Raw genomic sequence first — 24,886 nt, forward strand, 5'->3', positions numbered from 1 at the left:
TAGTTTAGACAGAAGACACAATTTTTTTTTTTGTCATTGAAATCTGAAGTTTAAAAATAATGACATTAAAAAAATGTACATGGTACTTGTTTAGGGGGGTGTAGATTAAAGGCCAGCATGAACAAACACACAACTATTGCACAGTATATGGTAATGATCGCTCAGTGTTCCTCAAGTGTTTCCTTTCGCTTCATCAGGAAAGTTTTGATTTACTTCACATTACAGCTAACAGTGGAGACACATCATACACTCATGGCATATTTTACATACACATCAGCCCCGCTGACGACACATTGTCACTTCCTTACAGGATATGTTTACTAACAAGGTGACAGCACAAAATTCTGGCTTGGCATACATAATGCTGCATTTTTGAGAGTGTTCGCAGATGTGTAAACATAGATCATTATGAAAATGTTGTGCAAACACGCAACTTTTTTAAAGCGCACAGGGTAAACATTTCTGTCTTCATTTGTGTCATATACACATAGCCCTAAACAGGAAGTGAAGTTGGAGAAAACGACTGGGGATGTGATAATAAGGAAAGGTTCGCGAACCGGGACTCAAACTCTGAAAACAAAATGCTACTATATGTCAGTGCACTGCCCACAAGGTTATTAGTAACTGATTTTATTGGGTTATATAGTCTTGTTTTACTAAATTACATTGTATCTTAAAGGTGCAGTATGTAAATTTGACACCCAGGGGTTGAACTAGACATTGCACTCCTAGTTTAAAAAACACACAAGTAAGAAATAATGCAAGCCAACGCATATCAGTGATTACGCATGTACATATAACAATGTTAAAGAGGTTTAATATGTATTAATTAGATTATAAACCTTACCATTTTGTTGCAGTGCAGTAAGTGCACTATTCTGTGCTTCTGAATGGCTTTGTTTAAATTTCTGTCGTGTTTCGTCTGGTGCAAACAGCCCAATTGCTTATCACTGCAAATCTTGTCACGTTTCCTGTTGTTAATGCAGTTCACCTAATGTTTACCTTCGTAATACTTATATTATTTTGCTAAATAATAACCACCTCATGTGGAACTCTGAGTCTGCGTCTCATTTCGGTGTCTTCACCGTAGGTCGCAACTCGGTTGTGCAAGCATACTTTGAGAGCCTTCCTGACTGAATGAATTAAATACGCTGTACTAACAAGGCAACCCGGGGTGCTTAAATAAAATTGGCTAAAGTGGCATTGGGCGGGTTTAAAGAACCAAAACAAAGACAGCTATTCCAGCACGTAACGCACATTTTCAAAGCAGAGTTCAGCATTGTTTTTCAGATTAAAAAGAATGTTCACTTGGCATGTTTCCTAAATATCTACACACACATTATGGCATTTGTATGCTTTAGAAGAGTCAAAAACTTACATACAACACCTTTAAGCTCAACCGCAATTTTATATAAAACTAAATGAAGCAAAACAAATTAAGCATGGAACTTAAACTTGGCCATCTAGCAAATAAAATATATATCATTTGGCCTACTTTAAGAACTGTACCACAGTCATAAGAAAAGTATCAATGAAACATCATGGTATATCATTGTATGCCACAGTAATACGATACACCTGCAGCGGGATGATGAACTAGTAGTAGTAGAAGTATTTGACTAATAATATCCTTTGTCTCCATGAGGCAAAGGGCTCCATGTAAATATTAATATAATAAAGATGAATGTTCACCTTTAAAATCCATTATTACGGCATATGAACAAGCATAATATTACAGAAAAATTCAGGGAGCACTGCAAATGAATTTTTAGGTCTCGCTCATGGATCTGACATGAACAGGCTTTTGGTAAACATTTGATTTTGTAGTGGCCCACATGCTCAGCAGATTCAGACTGTTATATCAGATCTGCCTTCTTAGTAAAGCTCTCAGCAGATGTAATGGATATAATTCCATTATATGACATTTCTGCTGAGTAGATATCATCTGTCACTCTCTTAACTATCACTTCAAACTATTCCTTAGTAGACATGCCATCATGAATGCATTTTGAATGTTAATGAAGCACATTTTAGGCTGATCTTGCCTTGCCATTATCAACTTACAGCCTTCTTTCTGCCTGGTCTAAACTTAAATACAAAGCAGGTTCAATATAATGTGATCAAGGTGAACCAGTCATATTTAACAATATTATGACTTGAATATAGTCCAGTTCCCTTTCGGGGGGAACTTCAGCACTATAAGTGGATTTGATTGTAAAATCCACGCATTGGGAGGTTCGGTTCAGAAGCTACTCGTCTGAAAGAGTATTGAACGGGCCAATTAAGAATGAATTGGCAGCGCAAGCCTGCGCAGGTGAGCGGCATAAGCAATCAACTGAGTATATAAGCTCACCTGGCGCCAGCAGACGCTATCCTTTTCGCTTCAGAGACTTTCTGATCGAGTCGATGAGGGTTCCTCCTGCTGTGACCAGCGATTCTGAGCGAACGAGAGCATTCTCCCGGTCCAGAGTGTGTACACGCAGTGGCAGACGGTCGAGCTGGGTTTCTCCCTTGCCTGGCGTTCTTTGGGTCCGGTCCTCCAGAGCGTTGCGTATAAAGTTGCCCCCCAGCTCCGCGGCCGGACCGACTAGAGGGGCGTTCCCTTCTTCCCGGAGGTGCACAGTAGGCTCACGAGGTCTTGTAAAGCACTTTTTTCTGCTCGTGCTGCGTGTTCCTCCACCCTAACCACTCTTGACGGTGAAACAGCCAGGGGGTATGTGGCGATTCCTCAGGTTAAGTGCGCGATGGCGGTAAATCCGCGCGGCGCCTCTTCTTGGCGGGGTCCGCCTCGTCTCCCATCCAAAGCCTGTAAGTTATCTACCTCCCTCGGAGCTAGAGCTTACATAGCTGCGGGCCAGGCTGCTTCCGCCTTGCATGCGATAGCCACCTACCAGCGCTACCAAGCGCAGGCGCTGGCCGAGCAGCACGAGGGTGGGTCCAACCCAGGCTTACGAGCTTCGCACCGCCGCCGACTTAGCTCTTCGGACTACTGAGTCCGCTGCGTGTGCGTTGGGGAGGACGATGTCCACATTAGTGGTCCAGGAGCGCCACCCCTGGCTGATATGCGCAAAGTCGACAAAGTCCGCTTTCTTGACTTCCCCATATCCCCAGCCAGGTTCGGCGACACTGTCTGTGAATTCACCCAGGAATTCAAGGCGGTGAGAGAGCAGTTGGTGGGTGATGTCTTATCGGCGGTCCGTAGCCCGCTCCGCCCGCCGTGCCATTCATACCTGCTCCTCGCCGAAGGCGCCCGCCTACGAGAGCTGCTCCGCCCCCGCACACGCCTCCGGCAAAGCGAGCGCGTCGGGCACCTCGGAAGCAGGCAGCCCCCCTGCCCAGAACGCCGCTAAGTCCGGCAACGGACCGCGAAGCGCCCCTGGGACAGGCCATCTGGAGAAGAGGGAACTTGCTCTTTCCCCGCTGGAGGGCGGGGCCCCATTTCCAACGGCACTTTTTACTGCCATGAAAACATTATGAAAGGGCACTTTTCACTTCCCCAGATGTGACAGCCCGAAATCTGCCAGTCTGGGACGCTATGCTTTCTAACTTGCAGATTCGGTGCGTTTCGCCAGTGGCTCACGAGCGCTGGGAGGACGGTCTCCTTTCTCCCACCCCTCGAGCCTCCCCTCCGGAGCTCGGGTTTGGAGTGAGAGCAAATATCTCACCTCCAGCTTTTCTGTGGGACCCGCGAGCTTCCCGGATCAGCACACCCACTCCGCGCTGCCCCACTGCTGGTACGTCAGCGATTGTAGCGATGAGTCCATTAGCGAGAGCTCTGCCTGCCTGGTTAGCGCGGGCCAGCTCTTCGCGGTGGCTCATACGCACAATCAGACTCGGCTTTGCGATTCAGTTCGCGAAACGGCCCCCCAGGTCACGGGTGTGTATTCACCAGGGTCAGCCCCCTGTCCGCCCCTGTCTTGCGAGAGGAGATTGCTGTCCTCCTGGCGAAGGATGCAATCGAGCCGCTCCCTCCAGCCGAGATGGAGAGCGGGTTTTCCAGCCCACGCTTCATCGTGCCCAAAAAGAGCGGTGGGTCACGGCCAATCCTAGATCTGCGCGTTTTGAACCGCTGCCTGCACAAGCTGCCGTTCAGAATGCTCGCGCAGAAGCGCATCCTCCGGTGCGTTCGTCCTCTGGGTTGGTCTGCAGCATTAGACCTGATGGACGCGTATTTCCATGTCTCCACTCTTCCTCGCCACCGACAGTTTCTGCGGTTTGCGTTTGAAGGTCGAGCTTGGCAATACAAAGCCCTCCCCTTCGGGCTCTCTCTGTCTCCGCGGGTCCTCACCAAGCCCGCGGAGGGTGCCTCAGCGCCCCTTCGGCTCGCGGGCATCTGCATACTCAATTTCTTTACGACTGGCTGATTTTTGCCCTCTGGAGCAGTTGATTATGCACAGAGACAAAGTGCTCTGGCACTTCCACCTGTGGGGGTTTCAGGTCAACCGAGAAAAGAGCAAACTCGCCCCCGTGCAGAGGATCTCTTCTCTCAGGCTGGAGCTGGACTCGGTCACCATGGCAGCGCGCCTCTCCGGAGAGCGCGCTCAGCTGATGCTGTACTGTCTGAGAGAGCTCGACAGTAAAATAGTGGTCCCACTGAAACTATTTCAGAGGCTCCTGGGGCATATGGCATCCGCAGCCGCTTCATGCCGCTCGGATTATTCTATATGAGACCACTTCAGCACTGGCTTCACGATCGAGTCCCCAGACGCGCATGGCACGCGCGCGCACACCGAGTCTCTGTTACTGCGCTGTGTCGCCGCGCCCTCAGCCCTTGGAGCGACCCCTCGTTCCTACAGGCCTGGGTGTCTCTAGAACAGGCGTCCAGTCTTGTTGTCGTTTCAGCAGACACTTCCAACACGGGCTGGGGGGCTGTGCGTTGCGGGCATGCGGCTGCGGACCTGTGGAAAGGTACCCAGTTGCATTGGCATATCGCCTGGAGCTGTTGGCAGTGTTCCTCGCTCTCCACCGTTTTTTTCCGGTGCTGGAGCGGCAACACGTGCTGGTCAGGACGGACAGTACGGCGGCGGTGGCGTATATCAGCCGTATAGGGGGTATGCGCTCTCGCCGCATGTCTCAGCTCGCCCGCCGTCTGCTCCTCGGGAGTCATCCGCGGCTGAAATCGCTGCACGCCATTCATATTAAGGCAAGCTCAACCGTGCAGCCGATGCGCTCTCACGGCAGCCTTGCGTCCTGGAGAATGGAGACTCCACCCCGAGTCTGTTCAGCTGATATGGGCGCGATTCGGGGAAGCCCAGATCGATCTGTTGCTTCCCCCGAGATCGCTCATTGCCAGTTGTTCTTTCCCTGACCGAGTGCTCTCGGCACGGATGCACTGGCTTACAGCTGGCCTCGGGGCACGCGCAAATACGCGTTTCCCCCAGTGAGCCTGCTCGCGCAGTTACTGTGCAAGGTCAGGGAGGACGAGGAACAGGTTGCTGGTTGCGCCTCTCTGGCTCAACCGGACCTGGATGTCAGAGCTCTCCCTCGCGATAGCCCTCCCCTGGCAGTCCCTTCGAGAGAGCACCTACTCTCTCAGGGACAGGGCACCACCTGGCACCCTCGCCGATCTTTGAAGAGATTTTTAGACGCGAGGAAGACTTAGGTAACCTCCGATTGCGGTGGCTAATACCGTCACTCGGGCTAGAGTCCCCTCCCCGAGCGCGCCTATGCCCTGACGTGGAGTCTATTCACTGAATGGTGTGTCTCTCGCTGAGAAGACCCCCGTAATTTGCCAGATCAGCGTTGTGCTTTCTTTACGCCGAGAGAAGTTGGAGAGCAGGCTGTTGCCCTCCACACTCAAGGTTACGTGGCTGCCATCTCCGCTCTCATAACGCGGTGGCTGGCAGCACCGTGGGAACGCATAACCTCATCATCCGGTTCCTCAGGGGCGTTAAGCGAATTAATCCACCCCGCCCCCTCTCATGCCCTCTTAGGATCTCGCCCTCGCTACACAAGGATCCCTTTCGAAGGGATCGATCCCTTCGATCCTCGACTCAGTATCTTTCTGTCCCTGAAGACAGCTCTGCTGGTCGCGTTGATATCGATTAGAGGGTCGGGGACCCGGAGGCATTTTTCGGTCAGTGACTCGTGCCTGTAATTGGGCTGGCTTCTCTCACGTCCTGAGACCCCGCCCGCGATATGTGCCCAAGGTTCCTACCACTCCGTTTAATACGAGGTAGTGAGCCTGCAAGCGCTGCCCTCGGAGGAGGCAGACCCAGCCCTTCTTATTGTCCAGTTCGCGTTTTGCGTATTATCCGGACCGCACAGAGTTTAGATCATCTGAGCAGCTCTTCGTCTGTTATAGCGGTCGGCAGCAGGGAAGTGCCGTACCGAAATAAGTTCCCACTAGATTGTGGATGCCTTTCTTTCACTATCAGAGCCGTGAGCCGCGTTCCCCGAGAGCGCGTGCGCACTCCACTCGGAGCTTCGCATCCTCTCGAGCGCGCGCACGCGGCGCCCCTCTAACAGACATTTGTAGAGCTGCGGGCTGGGTGACACCCAACACATTTGCAAGGTTTTACAATCTGCGAGTGGAGCCGGTTTCCTCAAGGGTATTAGGTAACCCTTGGTGATTGAGGAAACAATTCGGTAGGGTGTTGAAACACGCTTGCTGCGCCATTTTCCCTAACACGGAGATACGTGCGCCTTTTTATCTGTCAGTAAATTTCCCCGTCAGGTGAGCCCTGCAGATTCCTCCGTGGCCCCCAGCACTGACTCAGCGGAGGAGTCACTTGCTGGCCCACTACGCTGTAGGTCTGCCCGCTGGTCAGCCCGCGTTTTGGGTAAAGGTGCCTGCTATGCGTGATCCCCACTAGGCGATCCCATATGCTTATTCCGCCACGGTTAAGTCCCCCCCCTGGGCGGACCCGTGTCTTCCCTCCCCGCTAACCACTCTTTTGCTATGCGTACTCCCCCTTTTTAGGGCTAGTCCATATGTAAATTCTGCCATCTATCCCCCCTGGGGTAACGGATGGCCTCCGCAGCGTCCTCCCTATCGGGATTGCACGCTTCCCAACGTACTGTCGTATTTTCCTAGAATTATCTAGATGCTCACGACTTCCCAAAAAATATATCTAAATCCGTAAAACTTCTGTTGAAGTAGGATAAATTAGGGCCAGGGACACGTTGGAGGACCGCGCCCCCCATGATGTGGGTGCGTCACGCTTGCTTGACTATCTCCTCATCGGGGGTGTTGGTAAGGTGCAGTCATTATGGCGCTTTCAATGGGCTCCCAATGCGTGGATTTTACAATCAAATCCACTTATAGTGCTGAAGTTCCCCCCGAAGGGGAACGTTCGAGGTTACTAAAGTAACCCTTCGTTCCCCGAGGAGGGGAACGGAAGCACTATACTCCGTCGCCATAATGACTGTCCCTTAGCTGTTGAAAGTCTCTTCAGCTTAAAAAGGATAGCGTCTGCTGGCGACAGGTGAGCTTATATACTCAGTAGTTGCTTATGCCGCTCACCTGCGCAGGCTTGCGCTGCCAATTCATTCTTAATTGGCCCGTTCAATACTCTTTCAGACGAGTAGCTTCTGAACCGAACCTCCCAATGCGTGGATTTTACAATCAAATCCACTTATAGTGCTTCCGTTCCCCTCCTCGGGGAACGAAGGGTTACTTTAGTAACCTCGAACGTTATGTCTGCTATTACTGAAGCACATTTTTTGGATGGATCCAAACTTAAATCTTGGAACAGGAATCTCGTATTTGCTGAAAATAATTTTCTTCATTGAATCTTTTGAAATGTCAGTTAAAATAAATAAATAGGATAAAATTTTTTTTTTAAATGTAACAAATAAAATAAAAAATGTATAGAATTTAAAGAATAAAATTTAAAGGAAAAAATTACAAATTAAATAAAATTTCAAATATTAAATAAAATAAGTAAATAAATAAATAAAATGATAAATAAACAAACAAAAAATGAAAATTAAAAATAAAATTTAAAGGATAAAACTATAAAAAAATTAATTTAAAGATTTAAAATAAATAAATAAATAAAAATATTTAAAGAATAAAACTATAAATATAAAATTTAAGGAATAAAATAAATAAATAAATAAATAAATAAATAAATAAATAAAATTTAAAAGGGTTTTGTTCTACAGAAAAACAACAGCATACACTTTTGGAATAATACACAAAATTGCAATTTTTGACTTTTTCCTTTAAATTCCACCAACAAAAACCCACACAAGCTTCAGAGAACTGGCGGAGAAGGCTGGCAATTAATTAGGGAAATAAATGCATTCTGGGAAAGGGTCTCTCTTGCAGCAGTCCCTAAGCTCTTTTCACTTCATAATTACACAAATTACATTTAAAGGGTTTTGGCTAAAACAACAGCAGTGGCATATTTATGCAATCAGGAAGAAAATGAATTGCCTGCTAACATACCAGAATTCTACGCAGATGATGCGGTACTACATTTGTGCTATATTCTCAGTGAGCAACTGGAACTGGCAGTTACTGAGAGAAAAGTGATGAAATGCTTCCTTCATTTGCTCTAAACATTTATAATACAGAGTTTAGGGCGACACAGTGGCGCAGTAGGTAGTGCTGTCACCTCACAGTGAGAAGGTCGCTGGTTTGAGCCTCGGCTGAGTCAGTTGGCGTTTCTGTGTGGAGGTTTCCTCTGGGTGCTCCGGTTTCCCCCAAAGTCCAAAGACATGCGGTACAGGTGAATTGGGAGGGCTAAATTGTCCATAGTGCATGAGTGGGAATGAGTGTGTGTGGATGTTTCCCAGAGATGGGTTGCAGCTGGAAGGGTATCTGCTGTGTAAAAACGTGCTGGATAAGTTAACGTTTAATTCCGCTATGGCGACCCCGGATTAATAAAGGGACTAAGCCGAAAAGAAAATGAATGAATGAATACAGAGTTTAGATTTTTTTTAAGAATGTAAAATTTAAAAAGTAATGTAAAATGTACAATTTACAGAATAAATATTTACAAAATGTTGTGACATTATAACCACCTATCACAACCCACAACCAACCAAAAAGACAACAAGAAAGGAAGAAAAGAAGGAAGAAGGAAGTAAGAAAGATGGAAAGAAAGAAAGGAAAAGAAAGAAAGAGAGAAAGAAAGAAAAAAGAAAAAAGAAAGAAAAGAAGGAAGAAAGGAAGCAAAGAAAAGAAATAAGAAAGAACGACAAAAAATAAAATAAGAAAAAACAAAAGAAAAAAGCAAGGAAAAGAAGAAAGAATGGAAGGAAGAATGATAGAAAGAAGAGAGAAAAATATGAAAATAAGAACAAAAGAAAGAAAGAAAGGAAGAAAGAATGAAAGAAAGGGAGGAAGCAAGGAAAGAAAGACAGAAAGAAAGAAAGAAAGAAAGAAAGAAAGAAAGAAAGAAAGAAAGAAAGAAAGAAAGAGAAGTGTAAGAAAGAAGAAAGGAAGAGAGAAAAGAAAAGGAAGGAAGAACAAAAGAGGTCAAAAGAGAAAATAGAAAGAATGGAAGAAATGAAGGAAGAATAAAGAAAGAAAGAAAGAAAGAAAGAAAGAAAGAAAGAAAGAAAGAAAGAAAAAACGAAAAGGTAGGAAAGACGAAAGGAAAGGAGAAAAGAAAAGGAAGGAAGGACAAAAGAGGTCAAAAGAGAAAATAGAAAAAATGAAAAGAAAGAAGGAAAGAATGAATAAAAGAAAAAGTAGGAAAGAAGAAAGGATGGGAAAAAAGAAAAGGAAGGAAGGATAAAAGTAAGGTCAAAAAAGAAAGAAAAGTTGGAAAGTAGGAAGAAAAAGAAAGAAATAAAATAAATAATAAAAGGTAGGAAAGAAGGAAGGAAGAAAAAAGAAAAGCAGGACGAAAGAAAGGACAAAAGAAAAAAGGAAGGAAAGAAGGAAGGAGAAAATATAAAGAACGAACGAAAGAAAGAAAGAAAGAAAGAAAGAAAGAAAGAAAGAAAGAAAGAAAGAAAGAGAGAAAGAAAGAAAGAAAAAAAGAGAAAGGTAGGAAAGAAGAAAAGAAGTGAGAAAAGAAAAGGAAGGACAAAAGAGGTCAAAAGAGAAAATCGAAAGAATGAAAAGAAAGAAGGAAGGAAAGAAAGAAAGAAAAAAAGAAAGAAAGAAAGAAAGAAAGAAAGAAAGAAAGAAAGAAAGAAAGAGAAAGGAAGGAAAGACGAAAGGAAGGGAGAAAAGAAAAGGAAGGAAGGACAAAAGAGGTCAAAAGAGAAAATAGAAAAAATGAAAAGAAAGAAGGAAAGAATGAATGAAAGAAAGAAAAAGTAGGAAAGAAGAAAGGATGGGAGAAAAGAAAAGGAAGAAAGGATAAAAGTAAGGTCAAAAAAGAAAGAAAAGATGGAAAGAAGGAAGAAAAAGAAAGAAATAAAATAAATAATAAAAGGTAGGAAAGAAGGAAGGAAGAAAAAAGAAAGCAGGACGAAAGAAAGGACAAAAGAAAAAAGGAAGGAAAGAAGGAAGGAGAAAATATAAAGAAAGAAAGAAAGCAAGAAAGAAAGAGAAAGGTAGGAAAGAAGAAAGGAAGTGAGAAAAGAAAAGGAAGGACAAAAGGTCAAAAGAGAAAATTGAAAGAATGAAAAGAAAGAAGGAAAGAAAGTAAAAAAGAAAGAAAGAAAGAAAGAAAGAAAGAAGAAAGGAAGGGAGAAAAGAAAAGAAAAGGAAAGATTAAAGAAAGTTCAGAAAAAGGAAGAATAGATGGAAAGAAGGAAGAAAAAGAAAGAAAGAAAATAAATAATGAAAGGTAGGAAAAAAGGAACGAAGAAAAAAGAAAAGCAGGGTGAAAAAAAGACAAAAAAGGAAGGAAAGAAGGAAGTGATAAAAGAAAAGGAAAGACAAAGGAAAGGACAAAAAATAACTTGTCTGCTTCACGTTGCTGTGTCAGAATTCCTTCTTTTAAAATATAGCCACACTTTAAAAGGCTTAATTTAGGCAAATTTGATGAACGCGATCATGCGGGTTGACGAATCATAAAGGAGTTGCTCACCAGATGTGCTGTACTGCGAGTGTTGCCTTCCATACGTCGCAAAGCAACAAGAACATACACCTAACATTGCCGATCGTGCTTGATTCTCCTAATGCTTCTTACGTCATTGCCACAGCACCAGTGGCACCAAAATTAGGCACTGAAATTCATACACTGATTCGGTCTGGTGCAAACCGGTGCCATTTCAGTACCCAACCCTAGTCTTCACAATGCAAAAACTATTTTAAAGACATCTGTACTGTTTTATATGAGCATATTTGATTATTTTATGGAATACAGGGAGTCAAATACTTTCAAATAATGCACTGATATTAATCAACCTCTAAATACAATTAATTAAAGACAAAAAAGGTACATTTTCCAAAATAATGTGTATTCTTAAAATTACACAAGGCATACTTGAGCTTTTACAGCATCGATAATGCAATAAATCAAAATCTATTCAGTTAAATAGACCAAAACATTCATTTAGCTGTTCAAGAAGGACAACCAAAACTAAATGGAAGGTATTAGCAGGTGTGTGTGTGTGTGTTTGTGTGTGTGTGTGTGTGTGTGTGTGTGTGTGTTTAAGCCATCTACAATACTGTATGAACGATTTTTAGCCACAAACAAGCTGCAACTTTAGCTCGTTTTCACGAAGAAGACCTTTCTCCTTATGGAAATGACACATTGCTAACTGAAAAGACAACACCCTTGAGTTTGAGGCTTAGCAGCGACAGGAACATTCAGTAATTCCTCATTTGACAGGTTGCTGCTACCTTGAATTACACCCGTGATTTAGCAGTAATGGAGCAGTGTACTGCTAGTGTATTTACATAACACGTATTTCCAAGTTGTTTGGCTGGCACACGCAGTCCCAGAAGTATGCAACCTGAAGGCCATATATACAGTATATGTAGTGTTCAGCATAAATGAATACACCCCAGAGTTATCTTAATGTGATCTGTTAATCTTAATTAATCTGTTTTTAATCATTTTTATTCTCTGTTGTTACTCATACTTGTATTTTGTCCTTTATTCTTGTTCATGCAAAGCCTTTTAAATTATCATTGTGTATTAAATGTGCTTTGCCTACATTTTAAATGAAATCCTATTATGTCCTATAGGATACTTTACAATAATATATACACTCACCGGCCACTTTATAAGGTACACCTGTTCAACTGCTAGTTGATGTAAATGTCTAATCAGCCAATCACATGGCAGCAATTCAACCTGAGCATCAGAATGGGGAAGAAAGGTGGTTTAAGTGACTTTGGATGTGGCATGGTTGTTGGTGCCAGACAGGCTGGTCTGAGCATTTCAGAAACTGCTGATCTACTGGGATTTTCACGCACAACCATCTCTAGGGTTTACAGAGAATGATCTTAAAAAGAGAAAATATCCAGTGAGCAGCAGATCTGTGGGCGCAAATGCCTTGTTGATGCCAGAGGTCAGAGGAGAACGGCTGGTTCCAGCTAATAGAAAGGCAACAGTAACTCAAATAACCACTCGTTACAACAGAGGTCTGCAGAAGAGCATCTCTCAACGCACAACATGTCCAACCTTGAGGCGGATGGGCTACAGTAGCAGAAGACCACACCAGGTGCCACTCCTGTCAGCTAAGAACAGGAAACTGAGGCTACAATTCGCATAGGATGACCAAAATTGGACAATAGAAGATTGGAAAAACGTTGCCTGGTCTGATGAGTGTAGGGTCAGAATTTGGCATCAACAACATGAAAGCATGGATCCATCCTGCCTTGTATCAACGGCTCAGGCTGGTAGTGGTGGTGCAATAGTGTGGGGGGTATTTGGGGGGTACTTGGCACACTTTAAGCCCATTAGTACCCAAGTACTGTTCTTGACCATGTCCATCCCTTTATGACCACAGTGTACCCATCTTCGTATGCCTATTTCCAGCAGAATACCACGCCATGTCATAAAGCGTGAATCATCTCAGACTGGTTTCTTAAACGTGACAATGAGCTCACTGTAATAAAATGGCCTCCTCAGTCACCAGATCTCAATCCAATACAGCACATTTGGGATGTGGTGGAACAGGAGATTCACATCATGGATGTGCAGCCGACAAATCTGCATCAACCGCATGATTGCAAGGAATATTTACAGTACCTTGTTGGATCTATGCCAGGAAGTATTAAGGCAGCTCTGAATGCAAAAGGGGGTCCAATTTGGTACTAGTAAGATATGCCTAATAGAGTGCCCGGTGAGTGTATGTGTGTATAAACAAAAGATTGATCACTACCAAAGCCAGAGATCGTTTAATAAAATAACCAAAGAACCAAATATTAAATTAAAATATTAATATTAAATACAAGTTTAATAAAGAGGAAAAATCAAGATAAATTTTGTTGGTCCCACTTTATATTAAGTGTCCTTAACTACTATGTAGTTGCATCAAAAAATAAATACAATGTACTTACTGTGTTCATTTAATAATTTAATAATAATGTATTTGAGAACACTTGTGGCGCTCTTTAGTTGGGATAGGGGTTGGGTTATGGACAGATTTTGGGGTATGGGTAGGTTTAAGGGTTGGTTAAGATGTAGGGAATGGTCAGCAGTGTATTTACAAATGTAATTACAGAAGTTAATTACAGATGTAATTACATACATATATTTAATCAAGCATAATTACACAATAAATACATGTATTTACACAATAAGTACATTGTAACAAACTATTAATTTCTGTAAGTACGTATTAGTTAAGACCACTTAATATAAAGTGGGACCATTTTGTTTCAATTTTTAGGTTTTTTTTTCTAATCCTATTGTTGTTTGGTGACCAAACTCATATTATGTTTAATCACTATAACTATGTAATAAAACTATTGTTTAAAAGCAGCAAAAATGCCCATATTTACTGAGAAATGCAAATATTTATTTTTTAAAAGTGGTGTACTCATTTATTCTGTGCAGTTAATAAGAACTAATGGCCTTAATTTTTCTGAAGTGATCACTAATTGAGAAATTAATTATTTATACAAAAAAAAAAAAAAATTCTAACCATCTTTAGGATCATCTTTGATTATAATGCCCGTTCGCCACAACATTGTTTCCATGACCTTACGCAATGTCACAAATTTTATTCCCATCAAGGCATGAATTTATTTCTGGCCTTGTGCTGACAATGTGAGCACCCCCTCGAGTGTCTACTGTCTTCTTTCTACAGGGTCAATTAGGTCAATTTCATATGAAAATGAAGCGTTCAAGCAAGATTAATCTAATTGTCATTGTCATCCAGGAATATGACCATGGGATATGTGTTCCAACATTTGGTTGTTCAGAAATAATGTAAAAAAAAAAAATGACACTGCATCCATTAGAGCTAAAATGATAGCATACTAACATTAACATTGCAGAAACATATAAATAACATAATAAAAACCTAATAAAGTATTAACAGTAGTCAACAAAAAATGTTTTAAAGACAAACGTGTTATGAAACATATTGTTTTGTAAACACACTGAGAAATCAAAGCTTCTTCAAAGAAAGCTTTGAACAAAAACAGCTTGATCGCTTATTGTTTATCGTTCTATTACTTATTACTATTACTGATTTATTTGATTTATATTATTTATTTCTAATATTTATTTATTTATTTGTATAAAGGGATGGATTAGGGACGGTCATACATTTTCACAGTTCCTACTTGTTCAATATTATTGTTTCCAGAAGAAAGTTGAATAAACCTTTATTAACAACAACAACAACAACAAAAAGATTTTCTTGTAATCATTTATTTATTATTTGACTCTTGTTCGTCTACTCTCAATGAAGTTTTTACTAGAAATGCGTGTTACATTCCATGTCATACATTGGGCCCTATCATACACCCGGCGCAATGTGGCCCAAGGCGTGACGCAATTGTTGTTTGCTAGTTTCAGCTTGGCGCAAGAGTCGTTTTGACGTTTTTCTCCACGCTGTTTAAGTAGCCAATGCATTTGCGCTCATATGTGTGCCCATAGGTGTTCTAGTCCAGAAAAGGAGGCGTGTTGAGGCGCGTTGCTGGTGCATTGCTATTTTGAGAAACTATAATAGTCTGTTCTATAGACCAGATCAAAGCCGGTCTATTGTCCAGCGCAGAGCGCGTTAGTTGGGCGCCTCGCTTAAACATTGCTTAATACACACAAGATGTAGAGCAATACACAAATATCTTTACATATGTAAAAGAATTTATATATATATATATATATATATATATATATATATATATATAGATAGATAGATAGATAGATAGATAGATAGATAGATAGATAGATAGATAGATAGATAGATAGATAGATAGATAGATAGATAGATAGATAGATAGGATATAATAAGGATATATTAAAATATTTCAAAACATATTATTTTCTAGCCTACATAAATATAAAAACCATATTTTCATGCTTTCTTTATCTCAAGAGGCTTATTCAGTTCATTCATGAAATTTTGCTTTTGTATAAAATACTTGCTGGAAATTAGAACTGAATTTAGAAGTAGTTTTGAAACAAATATTTGCGCCTAACAAACAAAATGTATTATTTATAGGCTAATTGATGTCTGTGCGTACAAGGTTTCTCTATACACGAGAGCGAAAGTAAAAAGTTAATAAGTTTATCTCTCATTTTCGCGCTGTAGATACTCTGTTTACTGTTTTCTTGCTAGTCAAACACTCAGTTTTTCCACTTCCACTTACTTTACGTCATGTAAATAGCAAATGCGCTTATGGCACGATGCAACTGGCTCTTAAAGGGAATGGGAGATGAGACTCTGATTGGTTTATTCTCAAAACACACCTATAACTCATTAAGAAAATAAACTCAACCCTTTTAGACCATGCGCCACGGCGCAAAGCGGATTTTTCCATCCTTATATTAGCAAAAATGCGTTCTGACATGCCCTGAAAGTGTTTGCCCCCTGCGTTTTGCGCATGGACCGTCAAAATAGAGCCCAAACATTTTGACTTCTAAAATGCTGTACTTGTTCATACACAAAAAATACATACTTTTAAAATCTTTATTGATTTTAGTGCATAATGCGCAGACAACTATCCAATTAATCAGGATTTTAAAAAGTGTAATCATTGCCCAACACTGCTCCACTTTGAACTACTTCATAAGACATAGGGATTAGTTTTATGATGGATTTATGTGCATTTAAAAGCATTAAAAACCACTACAAGAAAAAAGTCCTAGGCACCGAGGACGGCTTGAAAGTGTGTTAAAAAATGGTTTATTGTCATTTTTGGGTGTCATGTTCCTTTAAAACAGACACACTTATTTAAATGGAGTGTTCAAAATTTATTAATTTTATTAGTTAAATTAATAAAATCAACTGTATGTAGAGATTCTTACTGACTATGTTAACAAGGCAGCTGATAAGTATTTATGGGCATTATGGGCATTTATTTACAGTTGAAGTCAATTATTGGCCCAATTGTTTAAATATTTCCCAAATTATAAAAACAGAGCAAGGAAAATTTCACAGTATTTCCTGTAATATATGGCAACGCAATGGCGCAGTAGGTAGTGCTGTCGCCTCACAGCAAGAAGGTCGCTGGGTCGCTAGTTCGAACCTCGGCTCAGTTGGCGTTTCTGTGTAGAGTTTGCATGTTCTCCCTGTGTTCGCATGGGTTTCCTCCGGGTTCTCCGGTTTCCCCCACAGTCCAAAGACATGTGGTACAGGTGAATTGGGTGGGCTAAAATGTCCATAGTGTGTGTGTATGTGTATGTGTGGATGTTTCCCAGAGATGGGTTGCGGCTGGAAGGGCATCCGCTGTAAGCTCAATATTATTGGCCCTTTTAAGAATTTTTTTTTCTGTCAACAGAACAAATCACTGTTATTCAATGACTTGCCGAATTACCCTAACCTGCCTAATTAATCAAGTTAAGCCTTTAAATATCACTTTAAGCTGAATATTCAACACAATCTCACGGCAATTCGTAACTTTTTCATTCAGTGGCTAATTCGTACGATCTAATTCGTACATTTAAGTATGATTTGCTCATCCCCCAATGACGGTTGGGATTAGGGGTGGGGTTAGGTGTCACGCCTCCTTTTTAAAATCGAACAATTTTGTTCGACTAAACTCGTACGAATTCGTACGAATTAGCCACTAAACTGGCAAAACGTAAAATACTTACGTTTTCTCGTGAGATCAGGCTGGAATGTTAGTATCTTGACAAATATCTTGTCAAATTTCATTTACTGTCATCATGGCAAAAATAAAAGAAATCAGTTATTTAAAATGAGTTATTAAAACTATTATGTTTAGATATGTGGAAAAAAAATCTTTTCTTTAAACAAAAATTTGGGGAAAATATATATATACAGGGCGGCTAATAATTCAGGAAGGCTAATAATTCTGACTTCAACTGTATGTGTGTGTGTTTAGTCTTGCATTAAAAATCCCATCGGCAAAATTCTTTGCCTTTCGAAACCTACATCTATAACCACCTTTGCGATGATTCTCATATACAACCAACAGAAGACACGAAATACAAAACATAAATAAAAGTCTAATCGATTCTCATACCCAATCTTATTTTACAACTAACAATTCACTACACTGTTTATCTAGCCATAAAGGAGACAAGTGCTTGCTTGCTATTACTATCTCTCTGAACCACAGCGTCTCAATTAACCTTTCATTCTGTGACCTTTCCAGCTACTCCCAGAATGCCTCTCCACGTTAATGCACACCGCACACTATATGGGCATCTTCCTCGGAAATACGTCTCTGAAAAATCTACATTTATCAAATCTCAGGGGCGAGGGCCGTTTTAAAATATCACACGTTGTAAACGAACGCTTTGAAATATTCATCGAGATGAAGACGGTGGGTTTGAGAGCTCAGGATATAAGCCAGGAAATCTCGGTCTCACCAGCTGCTAGAATATTTCAAGGAATACATTAGTTCACCTTGTTTCACACTGAGGAATGCGACTCTCTGGAAAAACACTTTCACAATACAGCAGAAGAAAAAAAAGGAACATTATTCTATCACCACTGACCAATCTTCATGTCTTTCAGAGATGTTTTGTGGAATGTAAATGCAAGCTATTAAACTTTTAAAAGTACATAAATGTGCAAATAAATAAAATAAAATAGAAAAGCAAGAAACAATTTGATTGAGAATGTGTATTGATGTAGCAAGTCAGTGAAATGTGGAATCACTGCCTAAATGGAAGTTTTACATCAAAGAACTGTTGATATGGGAGTTGAGAGGAATATTTTTAGCAAAATAAAGGCCCGTGCACACCGGGACGTTTTTTGCTCACCTTATCCGTCAACGTTTAACGCCTCGTGACTAAATAAATTGCGCTAATGTGATCATGCACACCAATGTGCAAAATGCCAGGCGTAAAAGCGTCATTTTTAAAGAAACGCCTCATGCTCGTTGTTTTGTTTCGAGGCGCCGCGTCAAAACCTTCTCCACCAATCAGATTGGCACTTTTGTTCACGTGCACGAAACTGCTGAAGTTACAGTAAACAGCACTTGGAGGCGCTCAAGTGCAAACTGTCAATGCGAGCGCACATTGATGAACATGCCCAGAGGCGATATGAACGTGAAACTGCTTATTGCTCTGATGATCAATAATCCTTTCTTCATCGCTAAAGCTGGAGCTGCTACTTGAACCATCCATGCTTGTTCGAATCGCCAGTAACTTTAACAAACGTGTCAACTTTCTTCTTTTTCTTCTGTGTTAGAAGCTGGTGTCGGAAACAAAAAGAGTGCCGTTCAACGTCAAGGAGTGATTTTGCATACCCTGCTGCTCGACGCCAGTGAAAATAGCTTGGGTTTTAATCCAGAAAAACGTCTTGAAAAACACTGACGTTAAACGTAAAGCAAAAGTATCCCGGTGTGTACGAGCCTTAACTTAAATTTTGGTCTGTTTGGAAGACAATATGGCTTAAGGACTTTGCGCTCAATTTTAACAATCTAGGTGAAAAGTCTAAAGTGCAAGGCGCAAAAGCCTTAAAGGCATTTCCAAATCTTCCAAATTTCTTTTTACTTTCCTTTTACTCTTTACTCCTTTACTTTCGTGGAGTGAGAAAATGGTTGAAACTACTGAAGACATCCATTAGCCTGCATATTTAATTTTGTTTGTTAAGCGCAAGGATTTGTTTCAAAACTATTTCTAAATTCAGTTCTTATTTCCAACAAATAAATAAATGAACAGTAATAACAAAGTGTGGTCATAAAACTGAGTTACATCCAAACACACGTCTTATTCTTATGCCCCATATGGTAATGCAGACATCTCCCAAACCTCACAGGTGGACAAATCTAAACTAGTTTTTATTAAAACAAAGATAAATATGCATATATTAAATAATACTGCTAATAATAATAACATTAAACAACTGCGAATTGTTATAAATAAACTGAAAAAGTATCATTTTGTAACATTTTAATTCTTTATTGCTGCACGTCCTGTGTATTAAAAAAATGTGTAAGTGTTTGGACCCACATAAGCACATACTTAACAAACTCTGCACTGGATTTTAAACCAGCTTTTTGTTGGTCAATTGCTCAGTCTATTTCAGTTCCTCAAAAAAGCAACACGCGCCATCAATGCGACTTAACACACCTCTTTTTTAGACCAGCATACCCATGAGTCCACAAAGTGGGCAAATGGATTTGCTTTTAAACAGCGTGGCACAAAACATAAAAATTAGGATAGCGCTGGTCTGAAAATAGCAACAAACTGCAGCAAACACGTCTTGCGCCTTATTGCGCCGGCTGCATGATAAGGCAGTGCATATTTTAGTCCTATTGTTTCATATGAATATACTATTGACTTAGTCATTACATAAACAGGGTAATAACTAACCCTAAATCTATCCCTGAACCTAATTTTAACCACACTATAAAAACTGTTGCGTTGACACTACTTTAAATGTGTGAGTAAACCCATTGCCTTAACATTATTAAGTAAATAATCTCTGTTTGTAATTAAACAATTAAGTTACGTAAACTTAACAGTTCTAAGTTACAACAGAATTACTTATATTTTTTTAGGTACAATCAATTTGTCACTTTTAAGGCAGTGGATTGGCTGATTGTTTTAAGTAAATATCTTTTTGCAATGTAGTATACACTAAAAAAACAATTTATTTTTGCTGCTTCTTCAGATTAATTTAAAATGAGCTGAAATAAATTTTGGGGGGAAGATTGAACACAAAACTTAATTGTTTTGTGTTCAATCCACTTACATTTGTAAAAACAATAAAGTTAACTTCAAAAGTCTTAACATGAAGGAATTGTACGGAAGCCAGCATTTTTATTTTTACAGTAAAACAAAAGAGGGAAAAAAATCTGCTTGTTTTAACTACTTGTTTAAAATGAGCTGAAACATCACAATTTTTGCCATTTGTTTTTGGACAATTTATTTGTTTTAAATGTTCGTTTCAGCTAAATTAGACTGTAAAAAGTGAAAGCAAATTACATTGACTTGTTATAATTAAACAATTAATGTTTGACAAACTTAATTCATGACAGTTTTCAGTAATAAATTAAGCTAGTTCTTTTAGGTTTTAGTAATTATTACTATTAATAGCAAACAAGAATTGTATTCGCCACAAAACAAAAAAGTATTATTATTATTACTACATCAGCATATTTGTGCTGCAGTAAAACTATTATTATTATTATTATTATTGTTATTATATAACAAAGAAAAGAAATTATTTGTACTGTACTGTATGTAATGTTCCATTCATGTTCTCTTAAATGAATTACTAAATCGTGTTACACCTAAAAGATTGCATTTCATATTGCTGAATACAATGCCAAATATGCCAAATCCAACTTTTCTGATACTTTTTTTTTGTTCTATCTGCTTGTTTTTTATGTTTATATCTATAAAAGTGGTTAACATTTTAAAATAACTTCCATATGCGCTTTACCTGAGATTAAATGACATACAGTACAGGTTGGGAACAACATGAGGGTGTAATTTGTTCATTCATTTTCCTTCGACTTAGTCCCTAAATTCATCAGGGATCGCCACAGTGGAATGAACCACCAATTTATCCAGCATATGTTTTACACAGCGGATGCCCTTCCAGCTGCAACCCAGTACTGGGAAACACCCATACACATTTATTCCCACACATACACTACAGCCAATTTAGTTTATTCAATTCATCTGTACTGCATATCTTTGGACTGTGGGGGAAACCGGAGCACCCAGAGGAAACCCACGCCAACCCGGGGAGAACATACAAACTCCACACAAAAAAATGCAACTGATCGTAACTTGAACCAGTGACCTTCTTGCTGTGAGGCGACAGTGTTAACCACTGAGCCACTGTGTCACCCATGAGGATGTCAGAATCTTCACATTTTCTTTTTTAGTATCAAAACCCAAACTATTTTTAATCCAAGTGCTAAGGTATCTGACAGAAAATGCTCCTTTCAAGTGCATTATCATGAGCTTACAATTAGACATTTAAGTCGATCAGTATGTTTTCACACAATCCATAAGAAAACAAAAGAAGATATTACAATAGGGAGTATTGAGTGATCTTGTTTTTCCGTTTGTATTCGTATCTGATGTGTTATATCACACCTTTAACCCCTTATTGCACACACATCACGAGCGGGTTCTAAAAATAGTTATGCTGCAGACCCAATGGTTGCTAGGGTAACTCAACTTGTTTTGTGTGGCATGGACCAGCTGAGTGTTTGTCAAAAGCATTATTGAGTCCAGAAAGTCTACGCGACAACATTGAAATAATAATAAAACAAGTTTATTCATTATTTTCTCATGTTTTTTTTTATTTAAAATATTTAAACATACTTGAAAATAGACATATTTTTCTTTTTTGAAATAAAAACGATCCTCATTTACAGAACCAAGAGGTTATTTTCTCTCCTGTTTTGAATAGTACAATGACCTCTTATAGTTGAATCAAAATATTTTCAGCTTCAGTCTCAAAACCTACATGAGATGAAAAACCTACCAGATGAAAAAGATGAAACCAGGGTGGACATTTAACCAAGATAATTATTGTAAACACAGCCAAGGAAACTCCCATCTTGTTTCAGAAAAGAAAATAAAGCTGCTAGAATGGCCCAGCCAATTCCCTGACCTGAACCCAATAGAAAATAAGAACTAAAGGTCATATTTCATAGATTTACAAACTGATAACACATGAAGCCTGAAATACAATGACCTTTTATAGTAGGGTCAAAATATCAAGCAAGTTTAGATTTCTCAGTCGGCAAATCATTATTTTTATAGGTTATTTGATCATTAATAAAATAAACTTAAACAGTGGGTAAAATAATTATTGAATGGGTCACCATTTTTCTCAGAAAACATGTATGCAAAATTGCTGTTGACCTGAAATGTTCAACATATGTCAGTAACAACCAAAGTAATCCATACACATAAAGGCAACTTAACAAAATAGTTTGGAATTTGTATGTAATAAAATGAAACAACAAAGGAAAAAAGTATTGAACACATGAAGAAAGGAAGATGTAAAAAGGCATGGAATGACCAGACAGCAGCGAAAATCTCTCAGTAGTTAAAAAGAAACCCTGCTTCTCGTCAGTGTAAATTAATATTTTCTGCTTCAAACTTACATTACCAGATGATAAAGATAAACCCAGGGTGGACATTTTACCAAGACAATCATTGCAAACACAGCCAAAAAAACTCAAAACCATTTTCAGAGAAAGAAAATAAAGCTGCTAGAATGGCCCAGCCAATTCCCTGACCTGAACCCAATAGAAAATAAGAACTAATGCTAATAATGTTTCATAGATGAGATCCACAGAACCGTCCAACAATGTTAGACTGGGATTTTTTGTTACAAACAAAAAAAGCCTTTTATAAAAAACTATTAATTACATTTCAGTAGTTCAGTACTAACTCCTTGTGTTGCTCTATTGTTATGTTAAGTAACTTTTCTGAATTTTTTTGTCTTGGTTTATCTGTATGTTTGGATTGGATCTGGGTCAATTTCATTTCAATGGCTCCTTTTGAAATATATTTATTGGGAAAAATTATGACATATTCAATACTTATTGTGCATGATCTCAAAAATGTATTATTGATTTACATACTGCAATTTTACTTCTCAATATTATTTGAGAATATTATATTAAAGGGATAGTGCACCCAAAAATGACAATTCCACCATCACTTACCCACCTTCCACACATTCCAAACCTGTTTAAGTTTCTCTCTTCTGTTAAACACAAAGAAAGATATTCTGAAGAATGTTGGGAAAAGACAGCCATTGACTTCCATTACTCATATTTTTTGTTCAAAAGGATGTCAATGGCTGCTAAATAAAGATTCATAAACAAATTACAACCACTAACATGTGAGTAAATATTGAGGACATTGTCATTTTTGGGTAAACTCTACCTGTAATATTCTTTAGATATTGTTGTTAAAAACATTTTTATATTGTTTATATATGTTATAATGTTTAAACATTTATAATAAATTCTTCTGTAGTATTTCCTGAGAGGTCCCAGTCATGTCTTCAAAAAAACAAACCAGAACCTGAATGTCTGGGTGATCGTGCATCTTTCATTGTGTGCAGCATGGCATTCAGTAGTTCCACGCATCCCATGATCCCCGAGTTCTGTATGCTTCCTCTGCGAGTGCTGTTCACCCCTCCCCCAGCCCATAACTCCCCTCCACCAAGAGCTAAATCTGGAAATCCTAAAAATAGGCATGAAAGATCTTTCACTGAGGAAAAAAATAACACCTGAAGCCTGAAATAGCAGGAATAGTCTGTCAATACACTATTTATATTACGATACATGAGAACATGAAACCACAATATGACCGATACTTATAGGGTTTTCATTTGCGTTTCTATTTACGGGAAGGAAGAGGGCTGAAAAGCTATTTATTTCCAAACTAATTGTAATTGTAAATAACAAATAAGAATATAATAACTATGCTCGTAGGCATCACGTTGCTTTCCTTCATACAGCGAAGGAAAAAGTATTCATCAAGTCATGTTATTTTCCTAGGAATAATATTTCTAAAGCAGCTGTAGACATGTGATTCAAGATGCCTCTCAGACGGAGAACGAAGTCAGACGCATTGCTCAGGTGTGAGTTTTTCCATAGACTTCAACAGAATATTAAATCTGATCTTCGATTTGTATTTTATATTGATTCAGGTCAGGTGATTGGCTGGGCTATTCTACCTTATTTTTCTTTCTCTGAAAGCATTTGAGAGTTTCCTTGGCTGTGTTTGGATCATTGTCTTGCTGAAATGTCCACCCTGGTTTTATCTTCATCCTCCTGCTCATGTAGATGTCGGACTGAACCTAGTGATATTTGTTTACACTGACTAAGGGCAGAGGGTTACTACTACTGAGAGATTTCAGCTGCTGTCTGGGCTTTCACTACCTAACTTCCTTTCTTCATGTGTTCAATACTTTTTCCCTGTGTCATTTCATTTTATTATGCATAACTTAATCTGTAAACTAACTAGATTTGTTTTCTTTGCATATATAAATTTCATTGGTTGTTACCAACATCCGGGGAAAATTTCAAGTCAACGGTATCTTTAGAAATATGTTTTCTGTGAAAAAGGGTGACGTGTTCAATACTTATTTTCCCCGCTGTAACACACTTCTATCTAAACATTCTTTGATTAAACTGATTAGATTAAAAGTGTGTAGATGATTAAAAATAAAAATTACAAAACATTCTACTTTGCTGTTACTCAATTTGTGCTACATGTGGTGAATTTGAAGGTAAATGTGTTGTTAACTACTAATATCTTGAGATTTAGCTGAAAATGTGAAAATAAATGCATCTGATCTTACGAAAATAATAACCATTAATAAAATGAATTTGCTGTATTTTATTCTACATTTTCAATATAAAATATTAATATTTTTAATGATCATTAAGGTCGTTTTGGATCAGTGTGTATAAGCAACTGCAAGTGGGTTGAGAGTAGTG

General features: G+C 39.4%; 1 protein-coding gene across 18 annotated transcripts in view; it reads right to left on the reverse strand.

The window, feature by feature from the left end:
• acot7 (acyl-CoA thioesterase 7) overlaps positions 1 to 24,886 on the reverse strand; it is a 151,773-nt gene that overhangs the window by 13,402 nt on the left and 113,485 nt on the right. For 2 of the 18 annotated variants that reach the window (XM_087263196.1, XM_087263191.1), the window contains exon 9: positions 22,784 to 23,624. The gene's annotated coding sequence lies outside the window, so the exon portion shown is untranslated. 18 annotated transcript variants of the gene reach the window in all.

This window comes from Danio rerio, chromosome 8 (genome assembly GCF_052040795.2).
Source record: "Danio rerio strain M-AB ecotype USA chromosome 8, GRCz13ab, whole genome shotgun sequence".
Classification (NCBI taxonomy): Eukaryota; Metazoa; Chordata; class Actinopteri; order Cypriniformes; family Danionidae; genus Danio; species Danio rerio.